This window comes from Pinus tabuliformis, chromosome 4_1, assembly GCF_031772625.1.
Source record: "Pinus tabuliformis cultivar Carrire ecotype Pingquan chromosome 4_1, CPIR1, whole genome shotgun sequence".
In the NCBI taxonomy this organism is placed as follows: domain Eukaryota; kingdom Viridiplantae; phylum Streptophyta; class Pinopsida; order Pinales; family Pinaceae; genus Pinus; species Pinus tabuliformis.
In genome coordinates, this window is record NC_142303.1 from 431,609,565 (window position 1) to 431,625,155 (window position 15,591).

The following is a 15,591-nucleotide window of genomic DNA, read 5'->3' on the forward strand; positions in this document are numbered from 1 at the left end:
CTCCAAATAGGTTAAACACATACCCACTTGTAGATCTTCTCTGATCCAGATCTCCAGCCCAGTTTGCATCAACAAAGCCATGAATATCCAACACTTTTTCCAATCCTGGTCTTCCTTGGTAGCACAAACCATAATCACTAGTGCCACGCAAATACCTGAAAACTCGCTTCACTGCTCTCCAATTCTCCTTCCATGCTTTTGATATAAACCTGATCAATACTCCCACTACATGTGTAATGTCTAGTCTAGTACAGACCATTGCATACATTAGGCTACCGACTGCACTTGCATATGGAACATGGGACATGTCCTCTTCCTCTTCGTGTGCCTTGGGACACTGTTCAACAGATAAATTTACACCTACAGGAATAGGAACCTTCATCGGTTTACTATCCTGCATATTAAACCTCTGCAGTATTGTCTCGACATAATTCCTCTGGTTTAACCAGAGCTTCCTCTTCACCCAATTTCTTTTAATTTCCATGCCCAAAATATAGTTTGCAGCACCAAGATATTTCATGTCGAATTTGGAGGACAGTTGGGTCTTCAAATCCTGGATAATTTCTTTGTCATTTCTAACTAGCAACATAATATCCACATACAAGACCAGATAAATAACACGGGCATCAATTAATGTAAAATACACACAGTGATATACTTCGCTTCTAGTGAAGCCAAGTCCCCGTATAAATGTATCAAATTTCTGATACCACATCCTTGGTGACTGTTTTAACCCATACAAAGACTTCTTTAACTTGCATACCAGTTCTTTCTTACCCTTCACAGCAAAACCTTCAGGTTGCTTCATGTATATCTCCTCTTCCAAATCCCCATGAAGAAATGTTGTCTTCACATCCATCTATTCTACCTCATAATCAAAAGCAGCAGCAATAGATAACAACAATCTAATATAAGCTACCTTCGCAACAGGAGAAAAAATATCACCAAAATCAATTCCCGGCACCTAGGAATAACCTTTTGCTACCAACCGAGCTTTGTATTTCTCCACCTTTCCTTCTACATTTGTCTTCTTCTTGAACACCCATTTGCTACCAATGGGTTTCCTTCCAACTGGCAACTCCACCAGATCCCAAGCCTCATTTTTGTGCAAAGATGTCATTTCATCACATGGCCTCTTTCCAGAGTTTGCCATCCTCTGAATCTACTACTTCCTTCATAGTTCTGGGATCATTGTTAGTAATAGATAAAGCAAAATTTGAAACAATGTAAGCTTTGAAACAGGAACTATAAACTCAAAACGAGAACTCTACCCAAAAAACCCCCAAAAAACATGAAAATAGTGCTAAAAACGAAAAGTGTGTATACTAGAACGATGGTTTTTTCTAGGGTCAATTTCGAACATGTTTTAAAAATGGCAGTGAGAACGAAATTTTTTGTGCAAAATTTGTGCAAAAACTAGCCTGAAAATGAAAAGTGCTAATAATGGAACGATGGATTTTTTTTTAGGGTTAATTTTCAACATTTTAAAAAAATACCAGTAACACCAAATTTTTATGTGCAAAAATTATGCAAAAAGCACCCTCAAAACAAAAAGTGTTGATGCTCAACTAACACTTTTTTTTGGGTAAATTTTCAACATTTTGAAATAATGGTGTAAAAGATTTTGTTATGACTCCGAAAAACATCAAAATTTCAAAAAATAATGAAAACATAAAATTAAAAATAAAAACAAAAATAAAAACAATGAAAAAAACACAAAAAAAGTAAAAAAAAAAAAACCAAAACGTAAATAAAAAAATATATATTAAAAAAATCATAAAAATGTAAAAAAAAACAAAATTAACCTATAAAATATAAGAATTAAATAAATAAATAATAAGAAAAACATATTTTCAAAAAACTAACATTTTTTTAATGTGCTAAACCATAAAAAAATTTGGGAAAAAAAAACTCTAAAATTAAGTAAAAATAGGAAATTTTAAAAAAGCATTAAAAAAACTGAAAAAAAAAATAAAATTAAATTAAAAAGAGACTAGATTAAAAAAACAAAAAAAATTAAAAAAATTAAAAAACTAAAAAAATTAAGATTAAATACATTTTCAAAAAACCCTAAAAAACAAAAACATGTTGAAATTAAAAATAAAATAAAAACCAGAAAAACAATTAAAATTAAAAAAAAAATACATATTTTCAAATTAAACATCAATTTCAAAAAAACATTAAAATTAAAAAAAGCCAAATATATTTTTGATATTTTTTAAAATAACATTTAAAATATATATATTTTACAAATATATATAAAATTAAAAAACACACACACACACACATATATATTTAACAAAATTTATTTTTTATTTAAAAAAAACAATTTTATCGGCCACCGCCCCCACGGGCGGCAGCTCAGAATCAAATAGCCACTTCCCAGCCACTCCCACAGGCGTTTGGGCGGTGGCAATCTGATTCTCAGAATCGGATAGCCACCACTCAGCCGCCTGTGGAGGTGGCTGGGTGGTGGTTATCTGATTCTCAGAATCAGATAGCCACCACTCGATCGCCCACAAAGGTGGCTGAGCAGTGGCTATCCGATTATGAGAATCAGATATCTACCTCAAGGGTGGTTAGGGGGTGGTTATCCGATTTCAAGAATCGAATAGCCATCGCCTGACCACCGGTGGGGGCGGTTATCTGATTCTCAGAATCAAATAGCCATCGCTCGATCGCCCGTGGGGGTGGCTATCTGATTCTCAGAATCGAATAGCCATCGCCCAGATGCTCGTGAGGTTGGCTATCCAATTCTCGGAGTAGAATAGCCATCCCCGATTGCCCATGGAGGTAGCTATCCGATTCTCGGAATCAGATAGCCACTAGCCAGGGGGTGGCTATCTGATTCCAAGAATCGGATAGCCACTACCTAGCCGTCTGTGGGGGTGGCCGGGCAGTGGCTATCTGATTCTCAGAATCAGATGGCCACCGCTCGGTTGCTTGTGGGGGTGGCCGGGCGGTGGCTATCCGATTCCAGGAATTGGATAGCCACCCCCATGGGCAGTTGGGTGATGGTTACTCGATTCCGATTACAGGAACTAATACTGTTATACATTCAATATTTGTAATATGTGATTTTCACATTAATTTTTAAGTTAATTATTTTTTTTTGAAAAAGAAATGATTATTATTATTTTTTGACATGAAATTCATAAAAAAAAACTATTATTTAACCATTTTTAGTTAAAATTTTTGTATAAAAATTGTGATTTTGACATGTCAATTCTAGCAAAAAATTATCAAAACGTGTAGTTTTTTAGTTATATTTATGTTAAGAATGGTTATTTTTATGCCCATTGTTAAAAAATATTGTTTTTTAGAAACAATTATTTCATGTGGATTAAAAAATTAATTAAGGATGTATAAATATGTAGAATATCGAAAATTCAGAATATCGACCTTCTAATTTAAAAATGCAAAACAATAAAAACTTCACTACAAAAAAATTAAAATTAAAATAAAAACAAGAAAATATGAAGAAAACGACCACTTCAAAAATTATTAAATTTATAAAATAATTATTTACATTTCATAAATTAGAAAATTTAAAGTCAAAAAATAGGTTTTTAAAAAAAAGGGTATGATGCAGAATTACCACTTTTTTAAATCAGCATGAAAATCACTACCATTCTAAAACAGAATGTACATAAAAAATAAAAGTGCCAAAAACTATGCTCTAAAAAAACATGTGTGTTCTGCATCACCCCTTTTCAAAATCAAGTCACTTTCTTGCTATCTCTATGAAACGTGTAACAGTATCAGTTCTCGTTTTAAAGTTTACATTGTTTTCAACAGAAATCAGATGGACTATACCTTTCTGGCTACCTTCTTTCTCGAACTGATCTTCTCAAACCTGGAGTTTGTGGCTCTTCATCTTCTGATTCCTCCTCTGCTATAGAGTATGATTCTTCCTCCTTAAGCTCAAACTCTATCTTCTCAGGTTCCTTTGGTTGGAATTCATGTTTAATAACATCTTTCACCTCTCCGAATACCACATCTCAGCTATACACAACCTTCCTTGTTATCGGGTTCTAAAGCTTATAACCTTTTAAACCATTTTTATACCCAATAAAGATGCACTTTTCATATTTACTATCCAACTTGGTTCTTTTCTCATTTGGAACACATACATATGCATCACATCCAAATACCCTCAGATGTGAAAGAGAGGGTTTCTTACCAATCCATACCTCTTGTGGAGTCTTATCCTCCAACACTGATGAAGGTGATTTGTTGACCAGGTAACATGCAGTCTCCACCACCTTTGCCCAGAATTCCTATCCTAACCCAACACCAATGAGCATGCTTCTTGCCATTTACATCAATGTCTTCTTCATTCTTTCTATAACTCCATTTTGCTGAGGTGTATATAGAGTAGTCTTCTGTCGTGCTATACCACACTTCTTACTGAATTCTTCAAATTCCCTACTGCAAAATTCTCCACTGTTATTTGTCCTCAACACCTTTACCTTCTTCTCTGTTTGGTTTTCCACTAGAGTCTTAAATTCTTTAAACCTGTCAAAGACTTCAGATTTCTTCTTAAGGAAATATATCCATGTATTCCTTGAGAAGTCATCTATAAATGATACGTAGTACATAGACTTACCCAGTGATTGAACCTTCACAGGTTCAAACACATCACTGTGCACAAGTTCTAATATATGTTTCGCCCTTTTACCACCACAGGGGAAACTCACCCGATTTTGCTTCCCATATACACAATTTTCACAGAAATCAAAATCCAGAGAGCTATTACTCATACCTTCTACCATACCTTTACCATGAAGTATTTGGAGGCCCTTCTGTCTAATATGTCCAAGCCTTTGATGCCACAACATGGTCTTCTCTCCAAAGACCACTAGATTTTCTACTCCACTTTTAGGAACCACAGAACTATTGCACCCATCAACAATAGTGCTACCTTAGATCTTGCACAGAGTTCCAATCCGAACTCCTCACATCAATACCAGTGCTCCTTAAACCATCTTGTAAGTATCCTTCTCAAACATTGTTTTTACACCTGCATCATCCAGCTTGCTTACAGAAATCAAATTTCTGCCCAGTGTAGGAATATGCAGAACACCCGGAAGTGTTCTAACCCTTCCACCTTGCAACTTCAACTTTACTTTTCTGCGACCAACGATTCTAGCCTTCCTATCATCCCCTAAGAAGACATCACCACCATCGTATTTCTCATACTCGCAAAACCACTCTCTATGGGGAGTGAAGTGAAAGGATGCATTTGAGTCAATCAACCATGCCTCATGATCTACATGTGTACTTGAAAAAGCCAAGTACACATCCCCACCTTCATCTAAGGTGGTTTTCGCCTCTGTAGAAGTGTTATGAAACTAGCTCAAGAAAAGATAGAAAAGATATATCAACGCCTTAGAATTCAGCTTCTTCGAGGGGGCAACCTCCTTTACATTACATAAATGAACAATTCTTGGATGATACAAATGAAAAGACCTCCTTTCTATATATAGGAGTCTAAGGGGTCATAACATAATCAGAGTTGACATAAAAATAATAATGTAAGGGCACAATAATAACAATAGTGGGCTTCTATGGGGCATAATAGTAACAATATGGGCACTACATGGGTACATCAATATAATAAGTGGGTTGTACTAATAACAATAAGGGGTTACACTAGTAGTATAGGGGCCTAACATGCCCCTCTCCTTCAAAAAGCGTTGTCCTCAATGCTTGAGTAGTTCTTGATTCTTCTATATAAAATTCTTGTCCTCCCATGTGGAATCTTTAGAGGGTAAGTTCTTCCACTTGATGAGATACTCTAAAATTGATCGATTTTGTAGCTGTCGGGTTCTTGTTTCTATGACTGCTCCAGGTTCCAACATGATTTTTCCTTCCTCTTCAATTTTTGGCGATGTTGTTTGAATTGGGATCTTTTGAAACTTTTGAATAAGTTTCCATACTTCTTCGTCATTCTTCCATTCATCCATTGCTTCATTTATCCAATCTAGTTGGATAATAGAAATAGCACAAAACAATGCTTCCACATCTCATCCTTGAAAAGTCTTCCCATTTGGTAAGGTTGCCATTTTTTAAGTGCATGTAGTATTGCCAACATTTTCTTCTCAAAAATAGCTTGCTTGAGATGTAGGAGTAAAAATACCAAATCATCTACATCAAAACATTTTTCACTATGATGTTGATCTACCTGTTGTTTCGTTTGATTTTGCACCAAAGTGGCATTATCCTTTAAAAGTTGGAGAACTTGTTGTTGATACTCGATGTGATCTTTCACTACTTGAACCTTTTTCTTCTTGATATGTCCTTATACCTCTAGAGTTTGAGGAGTGATAATTTCTTCCAATCCTTTACAAGATATGGTCGGATTCATTTCTTGATGCTCGATGTGATCTTTCACTTCTTGAACATTTTTCTTCTTGATATGTCCTTCTATCTTGATAGTTTGAGGAGTGGTAATTTCGACCAATGAATTACAATATATCGTTGAATTCATTTCTTCTTTCTCGATGTGATCTTTCACTGCTTGAACATTTTTCTTCTTGATATGTCCTTCTATCTCTAGAGTTTGAGGAGTGGTAATTTCTTCCAATCCTTTACAAGATATGGTTGGATTCATTTCTTGATGCTCAATGTGATCTTTCACTTCTTGAACATTTTTCTTCTTGATATGTCCTTCTATCTTGATAGTTTGAGGAGTGGTAATTTCGACCAATGAATTACAAGATATCTTTGGATTCATTTCTTCTTTCTCGATGTGATCTTTCACTTCTTGCACCTTTTTCTTCTTGATATGTCCTTCCATCTTGAGAGTTTGAGGAGTGGTAATTCTTGCTAATGCTTTACAAGATATGGTCTGATTCATTTCTTTTTTCTCTGGGGTGGGGTCCTGGCATATATCTTCTTCCTTTGATGTTTCTTGATTCTTTTCTTCCTCCTCTTCATATTCTATGTAAAATAATTTCTTCTTAGCACACTTATGACCTTTACTACATTTTCTATCACAATTGCAACAAAGCCCTTTTTCTCTTTTTTCTTCCAATTGTTGTGGTGTAACCCTTGTAGGTTGTGGAAGGCTAGGAGAAACAACACTTTCCAATGCCACCAGTCTGATCCAAATTGGATTCTCCAAGAAAGAGTTATGCACAATCTCCCAAGATGACCTGATTATAGACCCTTTCAGAAGAGAAAAATTGTATGAAGGGCCACGTGTCACTGTTTTGACCTTTGGCATTGACAAATATCTACAAGAAACTACAGTCCGTCCTCTTTCTGTACCTTCTTACGAAATTTCAATCCGATGCTCAAAGAGAAAGTTATGATGATTTTCCCCAGGTCATGTGTTTGGAATTTAATTCAGGAGTCTGCAAAGAGACCAGATCATATCTCTGCAATATAGCTTGAAACGCTCTGAAATTTGGACCCGAGCTTCAGTACAATCTCGTCTCAAATGGTTTTTCTTTTTTAGCTTCTGAAACATCACAGAAAAAAAGTTATAGCAAAAATGCTACGATGACATGTTTGGAGCAGCGAAACCCTAGAATCCAAAGCTCTGATACCAAATGTTATGAAACCAACTCAAGAAAAGATAGAAAAGATAGATCAACGCCTTAGAATTCAGCCTCTTCGAGGGGGAAACCTCCTTTACATTACATAAATAAACAATTCTTGAATGATACAAATGAAAAGACCTCCTTTCTATATATAGGAGTTTAAGGGGTCATAACATAATCATAGTTGACATAACAATAATAATGTAAGGGCACAATAATAACAATAGTGGGCTTCTATGGGACACAATAGTAACAATATGGGCACTACATGGGTACATCAATATAATAAGTGGGTTGTACTAATAACAATAAGGGGTTACACTAGTAGTATAGGGGCCTAACAAGAAGGAGCATCATCAGATCCCTTTCCTTTATCAGGAGCTTTAGATTTACAGTCCCTTTTGTAGTGCCTTTCCTTTCCACATTTCCAGTACACCACCTTTACAGGTTTTCTTGGAGATTTAGATCTCCTTCTAGATTTAGATCTCCCACTCGATGACTTATTTTTGTTTCTATTCTAGGACTGTCCTTGTACAAACAAGGCATCACCATTCTGGCTCTCCATATTTTTCTGTCTCATCTCCTCCGTCAGCAAGGATGAGACTATTTCATCAAACTATAAGGCAGTTGCATTGCTACCTGTTGCAATAACCAGACTATCCCACGAATCTGGTAAAGAACACAACAAACTAATGCACTCATCTTCATCTGAAATTTTAATATCAACAGATGTGAACTGACTTACCACAATGTTAAATGCGTTCATATGCTCTGTCACCGAGTCTCCATCTTTCATCCTCAGGTTATACAATTTTTTCTGCAGGAACAATTTATTCACCAGAGACTTAGATTGGTACAAAGTACCTAACTTGTCCCACAAATCCTTCATCGTAGCTTCCCCTGATACATTTAACAATACTGAATCTAAGACACATAATCATATTGTGCTCTTTGCCTTCTGATCCAACTTCTTCCATTCTTCATCGGACACTCCGATTGGTTTAGTACCCAGATCTACCATGATCCACTGATCTTTATCCACCAACAGATCCTCCATCTTGAGTTTCCACAACTCAAAACTCTGAGCATTAAATTTCTGAATCTCTATCTTTCCACTGCTTGCCATCTTCTTTCACCACCAGAATTGATCTCGTAAATCTCCTACTAAACAGGGTCTACCACAGGCCTAAGTGAAACCCCTCGGCAACAAAGGTGTTCCCTTGAAGCCAAAACAGCTCTGATACCAAATGTAGGTTTTAAGCCTGTACAAAAATTACCTGCATATGAATTCTAAAACATAGAAAATAAACAATTCGAGAGCATAACACATAAAACACATATACACAAAGATTTTCCCTTGGATCCCAAAACTAGGACTACCAGCTTGATTTTTCATTATGTTCCTTTCAATGTTACAATACATATTTATACATGCCGAAGCATCCAATACCATGGACAGAAAACCATCGCGTCCAAAACCATGTGCAAAAATCATGCACAAAACCATAGGTGGGTCTGCCCAACCTAACATAGGATCCAAAACAAAAATTTTACGGGGTGCTGCCCTAGACCCCATAGAGTGGGGTTACCTGTACCCCTCAAACTCCTCGTGACCTCCCTTGTTATGCAATCGATGCAACGAGGGGGGGCTCCAGCCCCCTTCTAACCCCCCGGTTAACTATGTGGGCTAGTCGTGGAAAGAATATAACACAACCTAACAAATTCTAAAACACAGAAAATAAGCAATGCGAGAGCATAACACATAAAACACATATACATAGAGATTTTCCCCTGGATCCCAAAATTAGGACTATCAGCTTCATTTTTCATTATCCTTCTTTCAATGTTACAATACATATTTATACATGCCGAAGCATCCAATACCATGGATTGAAAACCATCGCATCCAAAACCATGTGCAAAAAACATGCACAAAACCATAGGTAGGTTTGCCCAACCTAATATAGGGTCCAAAACCAAAATTTTCTGGGGCGTTGCCCCTGACCCCATAGAATGGGGTTACCTGCACCCCTCAAACCCCCTGTGACTCCCCCCGCTACACAATCAGCGCAAAAAATGGGGGGTTCCACCCCCTTCAACCCCCCAGTTAATTACGTGGGCTAGTTGTGGAAAGAATATAACACAACCCAACATTCTCCCAATTGTTGTTTTCTTTCCACAGGGGCCACAAGAGAGCTTAGTCATTTATCTAGCCCTACAACGCCCATAGTTTCTCTACACCAAGAGAACTTCTCAGAGCTCATAGATTTTGTTAATGCATCTGTAGTATTCTTGAAAGTGTCCACCTTTACCAGTAACACCTTTTTGTCTTCTATCATATCCCTCACAAAATGATACTAAACATCAATGTACTTTGTCTTTGAATGATATGCAGGGTTCTTTGCCAAGAAAATTGCACTTTGGCTATCACAGTCTATCCTTATAGCACCCTGTACTAACACCATACTTGAACACAATCTCTGCAACCAAACTGCTTCCTTGCTTGCATGAGTGGCTGCCATGTATTCTACCTCTGTAGTTGATAGTGCCACTATAGATTGTTTCTTACTCATCCAACTGACTGCACCTCCAAATAGGTTAAACACATACCCACTTGTAGATCTTCTCTGATCCAGATCTCCAGCCCAATTTGCATCAAAAAATCCATGAATATCCAACACTCTGTCCAATCCTGGTCTTCCTTGGTAGCACAAATCATAATCACTAGTGCCACGCAAATACCTAAAAACCCACTTCGCTGCTGTCTAGTGCTCCTTCCTTGGTTTTGACATAAACCTGCTCAATACTCCAACTGCATGTACAATGTCTACTCTAGTACAGTCCATCGCATACATTAGGCTACTAACTGCACTTGCATATGGAACATGGGACATGTCCTCTTCCTCTTCTTATGTCTTGGGACACTGTTCAGCAGATAAATTTACACCTACGAGAATAGGAACCTTCACCGGTTTACTATCCTATGTATTAAACCTCTGTAATATTTTCTCGACATACTTCCTTTGGTTTAATAGAGCTTCCTCTTTGTCCAATCTCTTTTAATTTCCATGTCCAAAATATAGTTTGCAGCACCAAGATCTTTCATGTCGAATTTGGAGGACAAATGGGTCTTCAAATCCTGGATAATTTCTTTTTCATTTCCAACCAGCAGCATATCATCCACATACAAGACCAAATAAATAGTACGGTCACCAATTAATGTAAAATACACATAGTGATCTGCTTTGCTTCTGGTGAAGCCAATTCCCCATATAAATGTTTCAAATTCCTGACACCACATCCTTGGTGATTGTTTTAACCCCTACAAAGACTTCTTTAACTTGCATACTAGTTCTTTCTTACCCATCACCGCAAATCTTTCAGGCTGCTTCATGTAGATCTCCTCTTCCAGATCCCCATGAAGAAATGTTGTCTTCACATCCATCTATTCTACCTCAAAATCAAAAGCAGCAACAACATATAAAAGTAATCTAATAGAAGTTACCTTGGAAACAAGAGAAAAAATATCACCAAAATCAATTCCCGACACCTGGGAATAACCTTTTGCTACCAACCGAGCTTTGTATTTCTCCACCTTTCCTTCTACATTTGTCTTCTTCATGTGTTAACACCCAGGTTGTTCCCTATGACTCCCAAGGGAATACGGCCGGGGTAACCACTAACCAATCTTTGGATCACAGTTTCTAGCCAAACTGTAATCAGAGAGGGCTCTCTCTTTATGATTTGTCTCTGTTATGATGGTGTTTTAGGCTAGGTATTATGCTCAGGTTTGGTTTGATGTTTTGGTTGAAGGATTTCTTTCAGGGCTTAAGATGTAGTGTTTAGAGAGTAATATATCATTGGGCAATGGAGTCTAGAGTTGTGAAATGCTTGGAAATGCAGGATTGGTGGTGTTCGAACTGCAGGGCCTATTGTGTATCTCAGACAAACAACGTTAACTTGAATGGTGAAGCATGTCAGCCAACAGAAAGCAATTAAGAATTCCCTATTAAGCTGGTGAGGTGAAAGTGAAACACATTGCACAGGAGCAAACTTGAATTCCTGAGACAAAGGCCACTGTGAAGAATGTATTCTAAAAGTGCAGCAGTTAAGAATTACACTTATCAAGATTACAGATGAAGAAAACACTCATTAACAACACAGATTGAACTCAGGGTATTTCTTGAATAAATCCTGAAGGTTATTCTTTTTCCATGTTGCTAAATATTCAAACATTAGAAACATATATGGATGTTAATAAATGAAAACACATAACAGAGAGAGTTACAGAGACTTATTGTAATGTGTAATACACAGGAATCCAACAGTTTCCAACAGACACCAGAACGCATTCAACACTTCAGAAATCCGAGAAATTCCATCACTTTCTTTATTAAACTTCTGAAAGGATTACAGCATAAGAAATTCTTCAGGAGAAATCAACAACAACCCTTGCAAACTCATGCGAAGGGGAATTTATAGAAGTGTGTATACAAAATATCTCAGGCATTGAGTCATCTGAGAGAGAAAATATCTCCATAACTTCGTACAGAAAGTAGAAAAGAAGTTATTACAGCTTTGAAAGCAGCATAAATGCTCTTTAAGTCTGTCAGAGGATAATTTGACCTTTGGAGGTCATTGAGTCGGTTGAACCGCTTTGCTTTGATGCTGGAAAATGCGTCTTTACTTTTTCTGCGCTGTATCTTCTCGGCCCTGCCACCTGTGACTGTACTTGCTGCTGTGGTGACCGAATGGCTCTGCTGAGTTGGCTCAGCCTTTCATCTTTCCTCTGTATGCTTATCTATCAAAATTCTGCCTGTGTATGATCACTTATAAATTGGACAAAAATTAACATTTACAGGTTCTGGCTTGATAATATCATTTGTGTCAATTTGTTCCAGACTTCCTGTGTGGGCAATTGGTGCTTGACAATTGCCTCTATGGTTTCATCTGCTTCTGTATATTTATAAAAATTTGGAGGCACATCAAACAGATGATTGATCTCGTTCATGATAAAAAATAGGTTGTCCACCCTATTATATAAAGTTTGCCCTGATGCTGGCCCTGATTCTGCTGAAGTGCTGGGCTGTCCTGTAATTTGTCCTGCAGCATAGGCATTGACCCTTTTAGTATAATTTTCAAGGGTAAGCAGTCTTCCCACACTGCTTAGTATGCTGGGGAGGCCTCTGTTTTGCAATACCTGAAACCTGTCCATGAACTTGTTGATTTCAGTCTGCATATCTTGGGTTCTCCTTTCCAATGTTCCGACTAGGTTTCTTAGTGTCAGGACCCTTTTAACCATTGAGATTGTCTCAGTCCTGTGAACAATTCCCATGGTGGCCAGTTGAGAGCTTGTTCTGTTATTCAAAATGTTGATCATTCTGTTGGCAGCATCAGGCATGCTGCCAAGGCTTGCTCTAGCTCTGTGTATTTCCCTATTTGCCTTTGCAATGAGAGCTGATTGTTCATCTATGGTCTCAATGTACTGCCATTGATTAGTAATGGACTGGCCAATATTGGCCCAAAGGACTGCCTTGAGCTCTGCTGTCACTTTGTCTAATTTGAGCTCATTTTCTAACTCTTTTATCCTGTCTTTGAGGGCTTTCACCTCCCTGCCCTTCTCTGCCATAGCTTGTTTGGATTTGTCATACCTGTCATTTACCTTGGCCAATTTATCCCTGGTCTCATTTAGCTCTACCATTTGAGCTTCCAGGGCTTGAACCTCATTTTTTAGCTTTTGCATATCCAAGCTAGGGGCCTGTTCCATTGGTGGAGGTGCTGAAGTAAGTGGTGCAGCTTGATCAGTTTGTTGGGGAGGAGGAACAGTAGCTGGGGCAGCTTCCTCAAGGTTTATGATTTCAGGAGGAGCCTGAGAGGTCTGCCCTTCTTCTCTCTGTTTTAAGGCTGCCTGTAGTGCTGTTTTTGCAGCCTCCGATTCTCCCAGCTGTTCCTGAGTTTGGATTAGCTGCTTATACAGAGATATCAACAAGGTTGTGGCCTGTTGATCATGTCTTTGCTGGGCAACATCATCTGTTTGAGGGTGAATTGTGGCTGGGAGTTTGATCTTTCTCCTCAAGGCTGCCATGTCTGCATCCCTCAATTTTAAGATCTCTTGTATGCCCTTGATGTCTTTGGGATCATGTCCCATCTCTATGATGATGTCCTCCAAGGACCTTATTCTGTTGTCCTTTGCCTGGGATGATGCTCTCTCCAACTCTAGCTGAGAGGCTGTATTGTTGAGGCTATTTTGTAGCCTGTAGTTGTCCAATGTTTGGTCTGCCAAGGAAGCATAGACCATCTCACCCGTTTGCTTATGCAGTTCTATCTTATCCATTGGGTGGATATCTTTGGCAAGGACTTCCAGGTTAGTCCTTGAGTAATCAGAGGCAGATTTGGGTTGCATTGTTGTTGGCATAAAATGACTCATGATCATTTTTCCTTCCTGCACATCATATGCAGACATGAGTCTTTGTTGATTTGTGGGAGCCATGTTCAGCAGATGGTTATATAGCTGTATCTTGATGGGCTCATTTCTCCTCTTAATATCTATGAATTGCTGCTTAATGCTGGGTCCACCTTCCCTTTGCTGATTGGAGGAACTGACTTCTCCTCCTATTGCTCTATCCTGCTCCTGTTGAAAGGAGCTTGCTGATGCTTCCCTGCTGGGCATACCCAAGGACTGTCCTATTGGCATTTCTTCCTCTGAGAAGGGATTAATTCTCTGTCTTTTCTCCCCACGAGATGCTGATGTTGTAATGGGGGTCTCTCTGTCCCTTTTCCTGCTTGTATCCTCCTTTTGTGGAGTTTGGAGGATTGATGCCTCAGCTGAAGTTTCTTGCCTTGGAGGCACAGTGTGTTTAGTGGATTTAGGGGCTTCCACTGTTTGCTGTTGCTGGACAGGCTGTTCCTGCCTTTGTTCTTCCGGTTGCTGCTATTCTTCTTGCTGCTGCCCTTCTCCCTGCTGCTCCATTTCTTCTTGTTGCTGCACTAGTGTTTCCATTTGTTCCTCGGTCATAGGAGGTGGCTGTTCCACCTGCTTTTCTTTGCCTTTGCCGGTTGTTTGTGGAGTATTCATAGCAGCTTGCTGATGTGTTGTTGAAGCTGAAGAAGCTGCTCCAAGTTGTCTTTTGTATGAGAGGGGGAACTGTCCACAAGTTTCTAAGTCAGTTTCCTTTTGAATATTTCTGGCCTCTCTTTCTAGCAGCTCTTCACTAGTGATTTCCTCTTCTAAGGTGCCCTCTTCCCAGGTTAATGCATTGGCATACTGCTCAATCTCAGGCTGCCTTATGTGAGAATAGGTACCCAATTTGTATCTTATCCTCCTGAGGGAAACAAAGTGATTGGGGTCATAGGGTATCCATTCAAAGCTAGTTTGCAGTTTGAGGGCCTCTAGGATACTGTTTGCCTCTTTCCACCCGTCCTCTTTTCTGTTGTATAGGAAAGGGCCCAGCTGGCTCCTTACCTTCAACTGTGCCTTCTTGTTCTTGCTTTGAAAGTGGAGGTAGTCGGCATTCCCAAATTGCCTGAAGTATTCAAGGGCAAAAAGCCTCATGGGGACATACCTTGGCAGTCTAAAAGGCTTCAACTCACAGCCATATACTCTAATGACTGTGTGGTTTTGGTAAAGGTACCGATTACCAATGCTGTAGGTTTTGTTCAGATGGAGAATTCTCCTCATGTCATCAGTCAATCTTGGAGGAGGAACACCGTACAATAATGTCATAGCTGGATGTATGAATAAGTCTATAAACTCACAGTATGTGTATGGTGACACAGAGGTGCAGTGAAAGAGAGAGGTCCAAAACACAACTGATCTTGGGTTCCCCTGGGCATTAACTTGTTTCAAGGGAATGGAGAAGCTGCCTGGTTGATTAAACAAGAATAGATGGTAGATGAATGAAGTATATCTGAACAGTCTTTCCCTCTGCAGATCCATCAGCTGGTCATGGATCCTATCTGCAATATATGTGGCATAATCATAATGTACAGCTGGAGGCTTTCCAGGAGAGAATATAGACAGCATTGCCATTATGATTTCATC